This window comes from Lichenostomus cassidix, chromosome 7 (genome assembly GCF_008360975.1).
Source record: "Lichenostomus cassidix isolate B80296 chromosome 7, HeHo_3.0, whole genome shotgun sequence".
Lineage (NCBI taxonomy): Eukaryota > Metazoa > Chordata > Aves > Passeriformes > Meliphagidae > Lichenostomus > Lichenostomus cassidix.
The window spans coordinates 3,936,115-3,954,237 of NC_139488.1; the positions used below are offsets into that span (position 1 = coordinate 3,936,115).

The following is an 18,123-nucleotide window of genomic DNA, read 5'->3' on the forward strand; positions in this document are numbered from 1 at the left end:
TGAGGCAGATTTGGTTTGACTTTTAGATGAGTTTTGGACCTGTTCTAATTTGGACGGCGTGACGTTGGCTCTGCCAGAGATGATCTTCACACAAGAACTCATCTTCAGGCATTTGTGCCTGAATGGGGCCCATTAATTTATTTTCCATTTATAGGCCCAGCTTCACAGTCATCTTTTAAAAGCAAAAAGCTCATTAATGGAGATTTTTCTTGCCCAAATGCAGCATCAGCATTGCTGACTCCAACACAGAGGTGCTGCCACCCACAGCCTGTGCCATGGACAGTGTCCAGTTTGAGCCTCTACCCCTTGGATTTGGCTCCTCTGCTCTCCTCCTTAGACAAATGGACTGATTTTAGTCAAGGCGAGTTATGATAATGTTTGGAGCAAGTGAAAAGCTCAATAATTGATACCACAAGCTTGAATAGATGCAGCCAAAATGACTTTTATTGACGAGGGATTTTTTTCTTTCCAACGAAGGGAGCAAACCTGAGCATTGCCAACAGGAATTTCAGGTGGGTGGGAAACAGGATGAACAACAGGATGTGTGTTGAGGTGAACAGAACTGCTCAGGGATTCAGTTTGGGGCTGACTTCATTAATGAAGCTGACTTCATTAATATCTTTCCCAATCAGCTGGGCACACGTGGAGGAGCTTATGGATCACTTCTGCAGCTGAGACAGTGGAGAGCATGTGGGAGAGGTCCTGGATGTCCCACAGGGAGGCTGGAGCGACCTTGGGGCCTGTGAGAAGCAGCAGTGTGAGATGATGTAATGCAGGTAGTGTGTTTGCACATCTTTTATCTGTTAATAACATCTCTTTAATCCCTATTAATAAAACTTGGCCCATTTGCTGGACTCTCATCCATGTGAATTGCCACAGGAAGGGGAAGTGGGGTAGAAACTAATTGCAGGATGGCTGTAGGCACAGGAGGATGTTGCTAGTGCAGTCCTGGGAGATGGATTTAGCAGAGAGGGAAGTGTTGCTACCTCCCTCTGAGGCTTTGAGTTGACCTTGTCCGGCAAATCCCTTGGGAAGAGCAAGCTGCCAGTGGAAGAGGTGTGGAGGAGCACAAAGGGATGCCAAACAGGGGGATGCTGGAATCAGAACCCTGCTTGTAGGGAAAGTTGTGTCCCCTTGGCAGAGGTCAGAGCGTTAGGACATGGTGCTGCAGGATGGGAACGTGGAGCAGGCTGGGAATCCATCTATCCATCCATCTGTCAGTGATGCTGTGAAAGCACTGCCATTCTCAGCCAGGAAAAGTGGAAGGGCATGCCTAGGGCAGGCTGCAGACTGGCAAGGAGGAGATGATTGCACCCTGATGGTTTCACTTTGCCAGCCTGCCAGCTGTGCCTGCACTTGTCTGCATGCACGGACATCTCCTCCCGCCATCTCTGCTGGCTCCATCTCCAGCCTCTCCAAACCTGGAATCTCCCTGCTTGCTCGCTTCCCAGCTTGCCACACAGGAGCATCATTAAGGGTGCCTAGGCAAGGAAATGATCCTACTGGTTTTCGTGGCGTTTTTGTGATAATGGAGTAATTAATTCATGTAATTCAGTGTGAGTGCTTCCAGTGCCAGGGGTAATGCTGGAGCATCCCTGCACTGGTGGGATTGCTCTCTGCAGGAGGTTTAGGATCAGGACTGCTCACCCTTTGCCTTTGGGGTGAGAAGTGCACTCTCAGCAGTGCTTGGGAATTGTGTACCTGTGCTTGGCAATTCCCTCTGCCCCGTGGGCTTTCCCACAAAGTGCTATTGTGATTCCTGTTGCTTCCGAGCAGTTGGAGGGAGGATCTGATTTTTGCAACATGCAGGCACCAGCTATTGTGTTTAGATCAAAGGTGGTAACATAAATCTCCTTTTTTTTTTTTGCACCGAGGTTATCACCTTAATCAAATATTTATTTACAGTTCATGTTGGCACATACAGGCTTGACATAAAGTAATTCACTCCTGGTGTGTAGTGTTTAATGGGATTATTCTTCAGAGTAATTGAGCCTCCTTTGCCCAAATTGTTATGGCTGTCCCATCCCTGGAAGTGTTCAAGGCAAGGCTGGACAGGGTCCAGCGGCAGGAATTTTTGTTTCCCCCAATTCCTGTGCCAAAGGTGGCCTCATTCTCATCCTTTCCCATGAGGATCCCTCTCTCTGGCACTGTGAGTGACAGAGAGCACATCCCTTGGATCATCTGCTGCCCTCTCAGTGACAGGTCCAGCACGTGGCAGAGCTGTGGGACATCTGGATGAGTCCCCAAGGACACAGAGGGATGGAGCTGCTGTTTGCAGGCACCTCTTCCCCCACTTCTCCTGGGCCATGTGGACACTGCTGCTCCAATTTCCCAGCCGAAGGGGAAGAGCTGCAGCAGTGATGGGTGCAGAGGAGCAGCCTTGTGACCATGACACATCTCGTTAGTCAGCAGCTGCTCCCAGGGAGGGGAGGAGAGGTTTGCAGCAGGATTTTAGCCATGGGCAGGGGGAGCTGGGAGCTGGATGCCGGTGGGGAGCAGGGATTAGGAGCTGGAGACATGATCTCATGGAGGAGAGGAGGCAGTGGCAGATTGCAAATTGATTTGTGCTTTCCCCTGTCCCAGCCATGCTCCTGCCTCTTGCCCAAGAGCATTCCTGCAGGAAACTGCTCCACAGAGGGTTCTGCAGGGTTGGTGCCATGTGGGATGGGAGGGACTTGTCTGTCCCTCCTGGTAATGAGAGGCTGCAGGAATATAATAGGGGACAAGGCTGCCTGCCAGCCCACATGAACAGTGAAATCACAGCATGTGAGATACAAGGCCATGGTGTTACCTGTTGGAAAATGTTCATCCCAAGCCCTGGCTGAGCTGCCAGGCAGGAAAAGCCCATGCCAGGCTCTCCCAGCTCTCCATTGCTCTGCCTGTCAGGATTGTTGTCTCCAGCTTTTGGCTTCCAGCTGGGATTTTCTCCTGAGCAGACCTGATGTCTGCTGCGAGTTTATCCAGCTGTTATCACCAGATGCCCTTCCTTGGTGACTCATGCCCTGCTCCTGACCACATCCCCTTCTCCCTCCTTGCCCCCACCCACCACAACTGACTCACTTGGCCTCCTGTCACTCTTCCTTCAGTCACTTCTGGCCCAGTCTGATGTAAGCTCCTCCTGAGTTCCTTTTTGCAAGCAGGCTCTGGAGTGGGAATTTGCTGACCATCTCCAGACTGGCTGTGACCTGCACACTGCCCAGACCAGCTGTGCCCAGACACTTTTGCTTCCTTAGTGCATTGTCCTCTCCACCAGTTCCCCCCAAGGACCAGCCCAGCCCAGTGGCACTGGAGGTCACCCAACAGCCCAGCACTCCCCAGCCTCGTCTGGTTGGTATTTAAGACATGACTTGTGGAGGTGGGAGCTGAAAAAACCCGGTGCTCAAAAACCTTTGCCGTCTTCTCAGCATCCTGTAGCTGTGAGAAGTGACTTTCTGGAGTTATCTCAGGAAAAGGGCATTTTCACCTGCTCAAGGACAGAATTTTAGAATGAGAGGAATGTTGAAAATCAAGGGGACTGTTTCCTTGCACCCACTGTGGAGAGACCTCAATTTAGGGCCATCCCTGTCCCTCTCTACCCTGTAAAATGTTGACACAATTTCATCTTCCCAGTCTCCTTTTGAAGCCCTGTGGTGTAACTTCCTGGCAGGGAAAGGCTAACCTCTCTTTATAGGTACAAAACAAGGTGATTTTTTACCTGCCCTTGATTTGGGGTAAGAGGGAGTGGCAAAATCCAACTCCCTGACCCTCTCCTTAGTGTTTGTACAATCCTGGGCTGGGAGAAGCTGGCTCAAACCTTGCTTTAGTCACCCTGAGTGAGCAGACACAGCCACTGCCTCTCCCGAGGTCAGCCCCAGTGAAGGAGGAAGATGGATATCAGGATAGCTGTGCTGCTGCAGTCTGGAATGTGATCACATCCCTGCACGCCCTCCCAAATCTTTCAGCCCAGCTTGGAAACCTCTGGATGTTTCTTGTTCAGACAGGGTTGTTGTTCTCCCTCTGGCACCTGGCAAGGTGGGCTGGCTGCCTGCCCTTGTCCCCTCCCTTGGGGGGGACAAAGCTTCCTGCAGGGCAGAGAGCTGGAGCTCAGTTGCCCAAACGCCCTCCTCAGTGGCCCACCTTGTACTGGGAGCACTGGTTAGGCTCACTGGGCCTGGATGAGTGCTTTGTCCTGTCCCTGACTGATGCCAGAAGGAAATCCTCCTGATGGAAACTCCTTTCCATTGGGAAAGACTGGCTAATTACCACATCACTGCCTCACTTACTCGGTTCTGACATGTCCCCTTCACTACCTCCCCTTTTCTCCTCCTCCTTCCCCATTTTTTGCTAGTCCATCTCCCTCTCCCTGCCCTCCTTGGATCTCCCATTTTTACCTTCTCAGTTCCCTGCTGCATCCCAGAGGATTGTGAGATCCCTTCCTGGCAATCAGCCCTGGATTTGGCTGCTCTTTGGGCCTGGAAGGGCTTTGCAGATGTGTGTAAACACCTCCTGCTTGCTGCCAGAAACCACTGGACTGTCCCTCCTGCAGGAAAGGACAGGATAAATCCACTGTTTTGGTTTCCTGCTGGAGCAGGATAGTGCAGTGTCCCTCCCCAAAGCAGCTGTTTAGCTCCAGAAATGACACAAGATGACACAGCAGTAGGATTGCTCCAGAATTTTTGGAGGCTTCAAGGCAGTGCAGTTGGAGTAAACCAATCATTGCTCAGAAATGCCCTTTGTTTTCCTGGTGGGGTTCCTTTTTTCCCTCTTTCTCCTCAGCTTGCCTTATAATTAGGTGCTGCAGGCTCCAAAGGCACCCATAGGATTGCTTTTCCCAGGCACGGATGCTGGAATGACCATGAGCTCATGTCCATCTCATGCTGCAGGTTCCTGGAGGGATTTCTTCCCTTGGGAAATGAACCTGGATTCCCACCCCAGCCCCATCCCCATTACCATCAGGGCACAGCTGAGTCACTTAGGATTCATCCAGAGCCTGCAGCAGAGCAGGGCGATAAATCTCAGTTTCTCTGTCCCCAGCTGGTGCTGTAGCCTCTCCTGAGCTCACCTCGAGTTTCCTGGAGAGTGGAATGTGTGTGGAGGGATGCTCCAAGTTGCAATGTCTCCAGGAAAGGGACATCCTAGGCTGGTAGCCCAGTGCTTCTCCACCTGGCTGGCACTCTGAGTGGGAAGAAGGGACAGAATGCAGGAAATTTGGCTGGGAATCCTGCATCCCTCACTCCTGCTGCTTGCTGCCTGGCAGGAAGGAGGAATTTACAGCCTGGTGCTGCACAGCTCAGTGAGAGGCAGAAATGCAGGCTGGGTGGGGAATGGATGGAGAGCAGCCCTGAGGAGAGGCATTTGTTGAGAAGCTCAGCAGGACCCAGCCATGAGCACTTGCAGCCTAGAAAAATCCCCGTGACCTGGGCTGATCCCACAGTCTGGGCTGCAGTGGAGGGGGGAATTGTGCCCCTCTGTCCCACTCAGGTGAGACCTCACCTGCAGAGCTGCCTTCAGCCCTGGGGAACAGCACAGGGAGGACATGGAGCTGCTGGAGAGAGTCCAGAGGAGGCCATGGAGATGATGCTCTCAGGGCTGGAGCCCCTCTGCTCTAGAGCCAGGCTGGGAGAGCTGGGGGTGCTCACCTAGAGAAGGAAAAGCTCCAGAGAGACCTCAGTGCCCCTTCCAGGGCCTAAAGAGGCTCCAGGAGAGCTGGAGAGGCACTTGGGACAAGGGATGGAAGGACAGGACACTGGGAATGGCTTCCCACTGCCAGAGGGCAGACTGAGATGTGATATTGGGAAGGAATTGTTCCCTGTGAGGGTGGGGAGGCCCTGGCACAGGGTGCCCAGAGAAGCTGTGGCTGCCCCTGGATCCCTGGAAGTGTCCAAGGCCAGGCTGGACAGGGCTTGGAGCAACCTGGGATCACAGAAGGTGTCCCTGCCTGTGGGAATGAGATGGGCTTTGAGGTCCTCCCTAACCCAAACCATTGCAGGATTTTATAGGAACAAAACTTGCTTGCAGGGCAAACTGGGGGGATTTTGGAGCAGGGAACTTGCTGCTGCTGCTCTGTGTCTGTTGGGCATAGCTGCACACACAAGTTCTCTGCAGAAGAGGAAACTGGTGGGAAGAGCCCAGCCTGGGGCTTTGCAGAGCAGCTGGGTGAGGTCTGGGTCTGGCTGGCCATCCTTGGAGTCTCTTCTTGTCCAGGAATCCCTTGGGAACCAGCAGTGGGGTTGAAACACATTGAGGTGGTTTCCTACAGCTGCACTGGCCAGGCTTGCTTTGCTTCTGAGATCAAGACACTGAATTCATTGAGGTTCAGAGCCTTGGCTAAATAAGAGCAATTTCCTCCTGCCTGGGTTAGCAAACCATGCTTTACTCTTCACCTAAATAACTTGAAAAGGAAGGCAGACAATCCTTTGGGGAAATGCACTATAAATGATAGTGGTCCTTCTGGAGGACCCAGAAATTTAGGGAGATGGCATGAGAGCAGCTTTTTTCCAGGCTTTGCCCTGGAATAGCAGGGGCTGGCTGTGCTTGGTGATGATTTTCCCCTGCCTGGAGCAGTGGGGACAGGCTGGGGCAGGGCTGGGCTGTGGGAGACAGGATAATTCATGTACAGCCCAAGAGCATCACCACAGCAGCGCCGCGCTGGCCCTGCATTTAGGAACCTTCATTCCTGTTTTTGTTTGCAAACCAGGAGCAGTTCTTAGAGCCAAGTTTTCCCAACTCCCTCTGGCCTTCAGCGTCTTTTCTTGCCTGTTCTGCACGCTCTGAAGATCTCCAGTGCTGGCCTGGCTCTGATTCCTCACACAGCTGCAGGTGAGTGGAAGGTGGGCTCTGCAGCAGGGGAATCCCTGTTTAACCACATCCTGGCAGCCTTGTGTGTGGGATTCCTCAAGGAGCCACAAAGAAATGCTCCTTCCAGGCTGGGCCACAGATACCATACAGCAGCATCAGAAAAATGTTGAGAGTCTAGCAGCAAAATCTTTAGTCTAAGAGCAGCTTTTCAGCAACCTTCAGCTTAGAAGAAGGAAATCCCCCAGTGCTGGTGTGTCTGTGGCATTGGGATAATGTTATCCCCTGGATGCATTTCCAAAAGGTGTCTCCAGTGCATCACCAGGGACACTGGTCAGGACATTTAGTGAGACACCAGAATTCCCCCTTCCCCCTCGGAGCTGGGAGTTCTTGCCAAGGTTTTGAGGAGCAGAATGGGATGTCCAGCCCTGCCTTTGTCCCATCATCAGGACTTTGTGCAGGAGGAGCTCTTTGCCAGCTTGAGGCATCCCTGGCTCTCCCAGGATTCCGGGACAAAGCTCCCTTTCACCTTGGAGCATCCGGAAACCATAATGGGGCAGCAATTACTGGTGCAAGCTTGGGCCTGGTGGATGGGTGGCGAGGAGCCAGTGATTGTTAATCAGGCATTTTGCTGCTGGCCAGCCTGGGATTTTGCTGCTGTGCAGGAATTTGTCTGCACCAGGGGGGCTCTGTGTCTGGCTGAGGCCCCAGGAGGCTGCTGGGAGCCATGGGCCAGGAATGCATGGGGAAGGGTCAAGCCAGAATCTGAGCAAAACCTCCTGCTGAACTGATCCCATGTGGATTTTGGGTGAGCATGAACTTTCCCCTGAGACAGGGAGGAGGTCTCAATAGGCTGCTCTCCTCTATGGAGGGATGGGATTGTGCATTCCTGCCCTTACCAAATGGTCCCTCAGGCTGCTGGTCCTTCATTCCCAGATCCTTTGCTCCATCATAACATGGTTTGGGTTGGAAGGGACCTTAAAACTCATCCAGTTCCACTGCCTGCTGTGGGCAGGGATACCTTCTGCTATCCCAGGTTGCTCATATTTCCACTGTCACCTCCTGCTTCTCTGGGATAAAACCAGAGCTCCTGCCCTTCCCCTTCCCCACCAGACCACTCCAGCTAATCTTGTATGCACAAATGTGAGGGTGAACAGCTGAGGGGAGTCCCAGCCAGTGCTGTTTTGGCTAAAATCCACGGGAAGGGAAAGCAGGGGATAGGGCAAGGGTGGAAAACCAGGAGCAGGAGGATCCCGGCTGCAAGCCTGGAGAGAGCAGCCAGACACTGCAGCCTGCTCAGGAAATGGGCTCTTCGTTAGGCAGTTGGACACAGCTCTAATTAAATTACGGGATTAGAGCCATCTCATTCCTCACTCATCTGCTGCCAAGCGCTCGTTCCAAGGGAGTGCCCTCCTTGAAAGGGAAAACTGCCCTCATCGAGGGAGCTGGAGCTGCCACGGAGTCACTCCCTGATTGCACTGCAATGCAGATGGGCTGTCTGGAGCGTGGCATTCCCGGTGGCCTCCTCTGATCCCCGGCTGCAGGATGGGCAGGAAGATTCCAAGGTGGATAATCCCTCTGCTTGCCATGCTGGGCGAGCCCTGCAAAGGGGCAGTTGGGGCAGAGTGTGAAATTCACAGGGTTTTCTAAGGGGACCAACACCACAGAACCATCATAAAAAGGTTGGAAAAGCTCTCTAAGCTGGAGTCCAGCCACTAAACCATGTCCCCAAGCTGCCCTGTAAGTATCTCAAGGTCTGCAGCTGATGGAAAGGGAGGAGGAAGTGCATGGGAATCCCTGGACAGGGGAGCAGGGAACAAGGCTTTACCCTCTAGGAAGGGCAAGCAACCTTGAAACAAAAATATATCCCAACAGAATCTGATAGGTGCAAAATGGGAGTCCCTTCAATTTGCTTTTTGTTGGTACATGATATAAATTTCCCATCCCAGGGCAGACCTGGGCTATGCCCATGGATTAGAGAGAGATTTGGGTGGTTTCTCAGTTTACATTTGGGCATTTTTTCTTCTCTTACTTCACACAGAAGTTTCCAGGAAGACCTGGAGCTGAGGGAAAGCCCCTGTCCTGTGAGTTATCACCACACTTTAGGGAGCTGGGGAACCTGGTTTGGTGAAGAAAGGCACCTTTGCTGTGGCACATGTGCAGAAAACACCACAGGACAAGGGGGAATGGCTTCCCACTGCCAGAGAAGGATAAAAGTTAAATGGGATATTAGGAAAGAATTGTTCCCTGAGAGAGTGGGCAGGCCCTGGCACAGAGTGCCCAGAGAAGCTGTGGCTGCTCCTGGATCCCTGGAAGTGTCCAAGGCCAGATTGGACGGGGCTTGGAGCAGCCTAGGATAGTAGAAGGTATCCCTGCCTGTGGAAGAGGGTGGAACAGGATGAGTTTTAGGGTCCCTTCCAGCCCACACCATTCCATGATTCCATGAACATAGCTCTTTGAAACATTCCTGCTGTATTATCTGCAAATTCCCACTTCCCAGTCACTGGAGTAGATAAAACCCAGATTTCCCGGCCTTGTTGTTCAGTGTGAAAGCCCATAATGGTTTTCCAGGTAGCAGTGCTGTCACAGGATGCATGGCATGGATTTAACCTCTGCTGTCTCCCCCGTTCAGTCACTTTGCTGCATAATTACTCTTGGAGAAGCTATTTTTCTCCATTTTCTGCTTTCCTGGCTGCAGGCATAGGATGTCTTAGTTCTAATATACTCCTGGACAGGCTCTCAATGTCTCCTGCTTGTGCAGAGTGAAAGAAAACCTGCAAAAATCCTCCCTGAGAAGCAGCACCTTCCTACAAATCCAGTCTATCCCTGGACATGATTTGAGTGCAGCTGGACACAGCAGCTGGATCTGGCTGGACCTACCTTTGAGCAAGGGTTTGGAGCAGTGGCCTGCAGGGATCCTTCCCGATGGAATTACTCTGGTTTGGTGATTCCAGTGTCCTGCATGGCTCCTGTTTCTCCCTCCTCCCCTGCTCTGGTGGTGCTCAGCAAAGACCCAGTGAGTCCATGGCATGGGAAAGGGCAGCCCTAACCCTGCCCAGCTCCCCCCATGGAGAGGGGAGCCTTAAAGCTTTAGACCAAATATTTACCTTCCACAGGGTTTGCCTTAGGGAATTCAGGTAGCAGAGCAGAAAAGGGAATGGTGAGAGGAGCTGTTTGCTTTTCAAACCGGACCAGCAAGTGCCTATGGAATTACCTGGATGCCAGAGGATATTCAGCCATAAATCTTATTAACAGCACTCTGCAGCAACGCAGATGTGAGGGAAGGGAAATAAAAGGAGACAAATGAGGAGGGGGACGGGTTTGGAATGATAAAGAAAGAAAGGAGGTGAACTCTGGCTGCTCACTGGGTTTGCAGCCGGAGGTTTTTATGGGAAGGGCTTCAGCTCTGTGAGGAAATCAGCTGGAACAGGTCTGGCAGGATAGCTCTCCAAGTGAGAGCTCTTCTTGCAGAATACCAATGATTTGCATCCAAAATCAAGTGGCTCAGAAGCAGCTATTTCAGGAGCTCTCCCTGTGCTAGGGCAGGAGCGGGGAGGTGGAGGGAGCAGAATACAAAACAACACCTGCCTTGGAGCAGAGAAGTGATCCAAAAGGTTGGAGGGCACATTTCCATGCCTGCTTGCCTTTGTGTCAGAATAGCCAGGATTTGTTTTCCAAGGAATCCCAGACTGGTTTGGGTTGGAATGGACCTTAAAGCCCATCTCATTCAACCCCTTCCCACGGGCAGGGACACCTTCCACTATCCCAGGTTGCTCCAAGCCCTGTCCAGCCTGGCCTGGAACACTTCCAGGGATGGAACATCCACAGCTTCTCTGGACAGCCTGTGCCAGTGTTCACCACCCTTTTCATTTGTTGCTTTTCCAGATTTTTTTCCCCTGTCTCTGATGCAGGGACAGTGTGCTGTCCCCATATCCCAAACCCAGCCACCTTGACCCTGGAAATCACTCTGAGGAAGGCTCTGGGAAGGGCTGGGAGCTCTGAGCAAGGGAAACACCTCTGTTTGCAGAGGGAGGGTGGGCTCCAAGCCGCCTGTGCCCACTCCAGCCTCTCCCAGCCACATGCCCTGTGCTGAGGCTTTAATATCTCCCTGCTGCTCACCAGGAGCAATTCATGGCAAATGGAGCGGGGACAGGAAGCCAGCAGGAATTACAGCCTCACGGGAGGATGCTCCCAGCTCTTCCCTTCCTCTGGAGCACTCTGATTTATCAGGTGCCCGGGTCACACACCAGCTCCTGCCGCCCCGTGAGATGCCAGCATGCCCAGTTTTCCAAGCAGCTCCAGCCTGCCCTGTTAATCCTGGCAGAGATGGGTGTGAGGAGGAGCCACTGGACCATTCCTGCACGGGCACGGTGCCAGGCGCCGGAGCCGTGTGGCTGCCAGGAGCAGCAGGTCCTGGCAGGGACGGGGTGGTGCCGCTGGCCTGGCACGGAGCATCCCTCCAGGCAGGCACGGTGGCAGCCTCGGAGCGCCTCTCCTCCATCCTCGGCTGAGGTGAGAAATCCTGCCTCGGGCAGGCTGTTTCCCCGAGGAGCGTGGGAGAAGGCTTTCAGACAGCAAGGCTGTGCCCTGAGGCGTGTTTCCAGCTCTCCGGGATCCACTTCCCGGCGATGCTGATCCCGGGGCTCCATCCCTGCTTTGGCTGGGATCACAGGACGGTGTGTGCTTGTGGCACAAGGTGTCGGGAAATGCAAACTGCAGCTCCATCCCTCCTGGTTTTTGCCTAAATGGGGAAAAAAAGGACCATGGGAAGCTGCTGCAGAGCTCCTGCTGTGCAGGAAAACTGCTGGGAATACATCCATTCATGCCAGGAGAGGACTTGGACACAGAGTGCTTTGAACAAGGCGAGGTGATGCCCAGATCCACGCTGGCCATCTGTTCCCTGCAGGACAGGGTAGTGTTCCAGGGCACTGGGAAACAGTGCCACATGGAGCCCTTTGCTTCTGGTTATCAGCTGGTGACAAGGGCTGCTGGCAGGAGCAGAGCCAGGATTTAAAAGCTGTGATCCAAACCCTGCTCTGCTGCTTGTTCTGGGTCACCTGCAAGGCCATGCAGAGCTTATTTTCAGAGTCTGGCTTGGAAGTGGCTGAAACCTGATGAATTTATACCCAGGAGGGCCAGAGATTGTGGCAGTCACTGTTTCAGCTCCGAAGAAATTCAAGGAGGAGGAGGGGGACAACAGAGAGGGGACAGGTCTGGTTTGCTCTTGATTTTTCTTTCCTTGGCATAGTGACATTTCAATAAACATCAGCCTTTTTTTTTTTTTAATAGTGAGTGCTAGGAAATATTTCAGAAATCCTTCCTTGCCAGTGTGCCGCTCCTTTCTAAGACTCTGGCTGGCCCTGCATCCCTGGAAGTGTTCAAGGCCAGGCTGGATGGGACTTGGAGCAACCTGGGCTAGTGGAAGGTGTCCCTGCACATGGCAGGGGTGGCACTGGATGGTTTTGTAGGTCCCTTCCAACCCAAATAATTTGATGATAATGGTGGTTCTCTGATTTTCTCCAGCCTTGAGGGCTGGGAAGTTGACTGTGCTGAAAGCCTGGGTAAGAGCAAGCTGGGGAAAACATCTTTAGAAAACGTCTTTAAAGTGTTTTGTTGATGCATTTCCCCTATTTTTCATCAAGCCTGAGGGGGCTGATATGTGACTGAAAACAGTTTCCGTTGTTTTCCAGCTCCTCCGGGGCTCCTCCAGGCAGGCATCTTCAGGAAAGCCGCTCGGAATTGACTTCCAAATGAGAGTAATTAAAGCAAATGAAGCCTTTGCAGGGAAGAGCTCCTGGCTGGAGGATGCACTGGGCTCCAGGTAATTGTCCCAGGGATGAGATGTATTAACTCCACAGGCTTCTCCCTCCTTCCCTTTTGTGCCTGGGATGTCCCCTGTCATCCTGACATGCTTTAAGTGACTTCTATCTCAGCCTGCTTGGTCTCACTTAGCTGCTGCCAGGGTTTCACGGAGATTTAGTGTCTCCCACACCCCTGGGGCAAAGGGAGGTTGGGAGCAAGGTGGGATTTGGAGTCCTGGAAACTCTGGAGTGTTGGTTCTTTCCCCCACCAAACCCAGAGGCTAATTTTCCAAAGTCAGCGCAGAGCAAGGAGAAGAAAGCACTAAATGGGGCAAGAACTGCCAATTTCACAACAATTGTCGAGAAATAGTGAACTGAAATATCCCCTAAGGGTGGGGGAAATGTCAAGCCCAAGCAGTTGTCACTGTTTTTGTACCTGCAAGTCACATATCCCATCCCTCCTTGGGGATGTTTCTGTTCCTCTAACACTTCCTGACCTTTCTCAAAATGTTCTTCAACCTCCATCAGGGGAGGAAAGGGCCCTCCCATGCCTCAGTTCTTCTTCTCACCTTTGCCACTGTTGCTTTCCCTCACAAATTGTCACTGTCACCCTTTGTAGCAGAGACTTTTGCCTGTGGTTGGGTGGCACCAGAGCCCACCTGGAGCTCTGAAGAGTTTTCTCAGTCCCCTGCACACTCAGTGCTCTTGGCCAAGTTGGAGGAGGGACAGTTTTGATTGGATATTAGGAGAAATTTCCTTATGGAAAGCCTGCCCAGGACAAGGGTGGAATGACCATCTCTGGAAGTGTTCACTGTGTGGATGTGGCACTTGGGGACATAATTTTGGTGGAGCTGGCAGTGTTTAGGTTAAGGGTTGGAGTTGGTGGTCTTAAAGGGCTTTTTCAACCTTTCCTTCTTCAGCTCCCTATTTTTCATCCATGCTCATGACTATTGCTGTTTTCTTGGATTTGTGGTGTTGTACTTTCACTGCTGCTTTTTTTTTGGTTTTTTTTTTTTTTTTTTTTTGCAGGGGGGAGGGAAATGTGATAAAAGGAAGTAGAAGGAAAGGTTTCTTTTTCTGTTCTTCTTCTTTCTTTTATTTTTATTTTCTTAAAGCCAGAAATGAGAAAACGGAAAATATAAAAGAACGTGAAAATGCCCCAATTCTTTCAAAACAGCTCCCGGGTAATTTCCACCCTCAATTACAGATTTTGTGCGTCAGTAAAAAACACAAACTGTGTCTCTCCTGTGGGACATAGGGATTTTCCTTCGTCCACGTGCCTTGGGCACTGACCTGGGGATATGGGGAGGCTTTCCTGGGGCTTTGGTGGCTCTGAAAGCCCCGTTGTTCCTTCACAGGGATCCTTTATGCTGATCATGCACATTCTGTGGGCATCTGTCAACAGGGAAAGGGGGGGAAATTACTGAAATGGGTAATAAAGGAGATGAAAACAATCCGTGCCGGCCTCTGGATAATAACCAGCTGATATTAAGCCTAAGCCCAGCTGAAAACAGTTAATAATAAATGGGCATTAATTAAAGTTAAATTACAGGGGAAGGTGCAGGCTTGGCTCTCAATCCAATTAGAGGGCTGTAATTCGTAACGGAGAGAATCTGTCCAGCCTGTGAATAAATGATCAAAGGCTGGGGAAGCAACAGCAGGGCCCTGTCAGGGTTTAGGTGATGCCTGGACAAGGAAGAGGCCAGAGGAGGATTAAGGAAGAACTGTGGCCAAACAGCTCGTTTAGGTTTGCCACGCAAACTGTGCTAAGTCTGCTGTGCTGAGCTGTGCTGTGACCCCAGAAGGTTTGGGATGAGTCCTGATGGGAATAAGATATTCATCAGGGACCCCTCATGGTGACAAGCAGGGGGAAAAGGGCAAAACTAAGGCTGGGCTTAGACTAGATCTGACTGTGGTGTGGGCATGAGGAGGGAGAGTCAGAGCTGCCCTCAAAGCTGACCAGACTCTCGGCCAGGAGCAGCTGGGAAGTGAGGATATGATCCAAGAAGAAGGATTTTTCCTTCCCTGGAATGCAGCACAGCCAAACTGAGGCAAACAGGGCACCGAGGGTCACTGATGAGTGACTGCTGGAAGGATTCCTCTGAACCAACAGCCCCAGGCTGCTCACACACTTGGGGACAAAAGGCTCAGTTTTAAACCTCACTGGTGTTTAAAGAAGCTTTGGAATGTGCCATCTTCCAAACACCAACCATGAGGAAAAATACAGTGTTTTGAAAGCCCAGAGTGTTTAAGGCACGCTCAGACTTCTAGATGTGTCCCACAAATGACATCAGTGCTACCCAGAAAAGGCTGTTCTGCTCCAAAAAAACTCCACATGTTCTCTGTTTCTCCTCCTGATCCAGATGTGCAAGTCGAGCCTGAAGGGAATGTCCTCCCTCAGGAACAACCATGGCTATTTTTTGCTTGAATGCAACGAGGAGAATGCGTTTTGGCACTCAGGCTCAGCACAGCCTGGCCTTACAAGTACCCATAGAGGCCATCGAGAAAGGTGCTCCAGTTTGGACTTTCCACCCAAGAGCTGGCTAAGGATCTCTGCTGGAGCAGGGATGGCTGGCACAGGTGAAGCATCAGGGCTTGCTGGGACCAGATCCTAGTGGAAGGAGCCAGGGAAAAGGAGCTGGCAAAGCTTCATCTCCTTGGCACAGCCAAGTGCCTGGCTCAGAGCAGGAATTCCAGGCGTGTCCCTGCAGGCAGAGCACAAGGGATGCTCCACACATCCCACGCTGGTGGGCAAGGCTGGGTTTGCCATGCTGCCTCCAAAGAGCAGCAAGAGGGAGCCTGACTCCCCAAATACTGATGCAGTCATGGAGAATGAGCTGAGCCCAGAAATATCCTGACTGTCCTTTTCCACAGGAATCCGTGTTTGCAGAGGCTTGATCACAGAATCACAGGATGGTTTGGGTTGGAAGGCATTTTAGAAATCACCTCATTCCAACTTCCCTGCCATGGGCAGGGCTCATTTCCTGGTGCCAGGCCTGGGCATGCTGAGAGCAAGAGCAATTTTGTGGGATGCTCAGTTGAGGTTTAATAGCTCTGGAAAGAAACCAAAACCCTCTAGTCCTCAGAGGTGCAAAGGACTGAGATCCCCCACTCTTCTCCCCAGGACTGGCACCTTTGACACCTGGACCTGATGTCTTAAAGGATGTGGCTCTGCTTTGAATTCCTGCCAATTAAATTATGGAATATCCTGAGTTGGAAGGGACCCACAAGGATCATCAAGTCATGGAGTATCAATATTAAAGACTTCAGCAGGATGGGGTGGTCCTGTTGCGTAGGAAACTGCTTTCAATCCATTCAGCTGTATCCAAGACGATTTCTTTCCCTTCCTGACCTGCAGAGATTATTCTGGACAAACAATTCTTTAGCTGCTATGGCAGGAGGAATAAAAATAGCTGAACAGATGAACTGGCCTCCCTGGCAGTACAAATACTTCCCAGTGCTTATTGAACAGGGAAAACGAAGCCTGTAGCAGGAAACAGAGGGAATCCCCATACAAAAGAAGGAAATTTGGGAAGAATGACTAATCTAGGAGAGGAAACTAGATGCTGTGGCTGGCTGTTAGCACAGCAAGTGTCTCTCAAAGCATGTGGAGCAGGGCACAGCATCCTGGGATAGCTGACATTCCTGGAGGAGCAGAGCTCCCAGGATCTCCCAGGGCGTTCAGGGCCAGAGGCTCTGAGGGTTCAGCAGCTCCTGCTGAAGAATGGAGAGTGGGATGAAAACAGAAAGGTTGCCTTTCCATGCTAACCTGGGAAGTGCTTACACCTGGGTGACATTGAGGTGATTTATGAGGGAAGCCCAATTAAGGCTTCCAGTGCTGGAAGCTGTTTTTCCTGGGAGGAATGATGACAGGAGCAGAACTTGCTGGCTCCTGCAGCCTCCTGCTCTGTGTTCTGAGCCTCTCCTTGCAAGAGGCGCCAAAGAGCCCACAAGGAGCAAATACACCTCTGAGCCATTTTCCCTGTCCTATCCATCCCCTCCGTGGTGTCAGCAGAGCTGCCCTCCCTTCCCAGGGCTCTCCACCCTTGGAATTGCAGGGGAGGGAAGCCTTCAGCTCTGGCTTTAGCCATGATTATCCTGGGGAATAGTTTGACCTGGTGGTGAACAAGGGCTCATACTTCAGCCATGACTTGGCTGCAGCCCTCACAGGCTTTGGGGAAGTGGGAGGAGAGATAAGGAAATGAGGAGAAGCTGGAAAACAGGCCCTCACTATCGCTGCTACCTGGAGAAAAGGAGCAGGCAGCATGGCTTGAGGCAGGGATGGGGAGAGACTGATGGGAAACCACTCAGCTTCATCTGCAGCTTTGTCCTGCCAAGTCATGAGCTCATCAGGGGGAATAAAACCATCCAGAGCCCCCTCCACAGCCCATTCCTGACCTTCTGGAGAGCAGCATCCCATGGGTTTGGGGGTGTCATGTGAGTGTAGACACTGGAGAAGCTCCATTGCACAGCTGTTGTCCCACCTTGGCCCCTGTCAACCTCTCCCTGTGTGCCAGGCTGGGCAGAACCCACTTCAACCCCACCCCACTGCCCTCAGGATGGGCTTGGCTGCTCCAGCAGAGCTCTCCAGCACAGCTCAGAGTCCCCAGGCTCAGCTCCCATCACCCTGTAGGTTCAGGATTGTGAGACCTTGACCCTGCCTGGAGCAAGGCTGGGATCTGGAAGGCAGAGTGGAGACTTGGGTCAGGTCAGAGCAGGCTCCTGGCTCCAGGTCAGTGATGGATGGAAATGCCAGACCCCAGACCAGGGGTTATCTCAGCTATTTGGGTTATTCTAGGCATCTTCCTTATCTCAGCACTCAGCATCCAGCCCTCTCCATGATCCTGGATAGTGGAGAACAGGTTTCATCCCCACAGCCTTCAGATATAACTTTTAGCTCTCCTTTTCTCCTCTCCATCAGAGAAATAAGGGGAGGAAGTAAGATGTCCCTATCCATGGCAGGGGAGTTGGAACGAGATGATCTGTAAGGTCCTTTCCAACCCAAACCATTCTGTGATTCCATATCCACAAACTGGGCCTTGAACAGGGAGTTGTAGTTATCCTGGCAGATTGGAAAAGTGAGATGAGGCACAGTGGGAGCCCAAGGAAAAAGGGAGATAGGCTTGTGATGCTGATTCCTCTCTCTTCTATTTTATGCATCCTAAAAAGCCCTTTCCCCTGATCTTTTAGCCTGGGGATGACACCTGGGCTCAGGTCACTGCATCCCTTCAGTCTTTCCAAATTAGAAGCCCTTCAAAGGGAGGTGTTATCTCTGCCCCCTGGATATCTTTCCCAAAAGGACAGGCTGTTTCCTGGATGGTCACAGGAATAGGAACGTGGTCAGAACAGAGGCTCCAAGGCTGTCTGGGTCCATTTGGGTTTGGCCTCCGTGGCTGAATTCTTGGATATCTCACAGCGAGTGATTCATGCCTGGGCCTTTCTTTGTGGCAGGGGTTTGTATAACAGCTCCCTGTGATGTATAATAAGAGCTGAGTGAGTGATGAATTCTTCCCTCACTCGGGATATTTATAGCTTTTTCTCTTTCTCC

At 51.8% G+C, this 18,123-nt stretch overlaps 2 long non-coding RNA genes across 5 annotated transcripts in view; one reads left to right on the forward strand and one right to left on the reverse strand.

Moving 5' to 3' along the window:
• The window catches only part of LOC146434341 (uncharacterized), a 76,019-nt gene that overhangs the window by 53,542 nt on the left and 4,354 nt on the right, over window positions 1–18,123 (forward strand). The window contains exons 5-6 of one of the 3 annotated variants that reach the window (XR_014853356.1): window positions 633–776; window positions 12,465–12,595. This is a non-coding gene — a long non-coding RNA (uncharacterized LOC146434341). Of the gene's footprint in view, window positions 1–632; window positions 780–6,676; window positions 6,793–12,464; window positions 12,596–18,123 lie in introns of those variants that run through there. The other 2 variants (XR_014853357.1, XR_014853355.1) reach the window with 2 other exon arrangements.
• On the reverse strand, window positions 423–9,797 carry LOC146434342 (uncharacterized). 2 transcript variants are annotated; one of them, XR_014853358.1, is made up of 5 exons: window positions 9,655–9,797; window positions 5,042–5,154; window positions 4,371–4,519; window positions 3,388–3,463; window positions 423–2,702 (listed from the first exon to the last, which is right to left on the reverse strand). It is a non-coding gene; the product is annotated as an uncharacterized LOC146434342 (long non-coding RNA). The 2 variants fall into 2 exon arrangements; XR_014853359.1 differs by lacking the exon at window positions 9,655–9,797 and having other exon boundaries at window positions 5,042–5,602.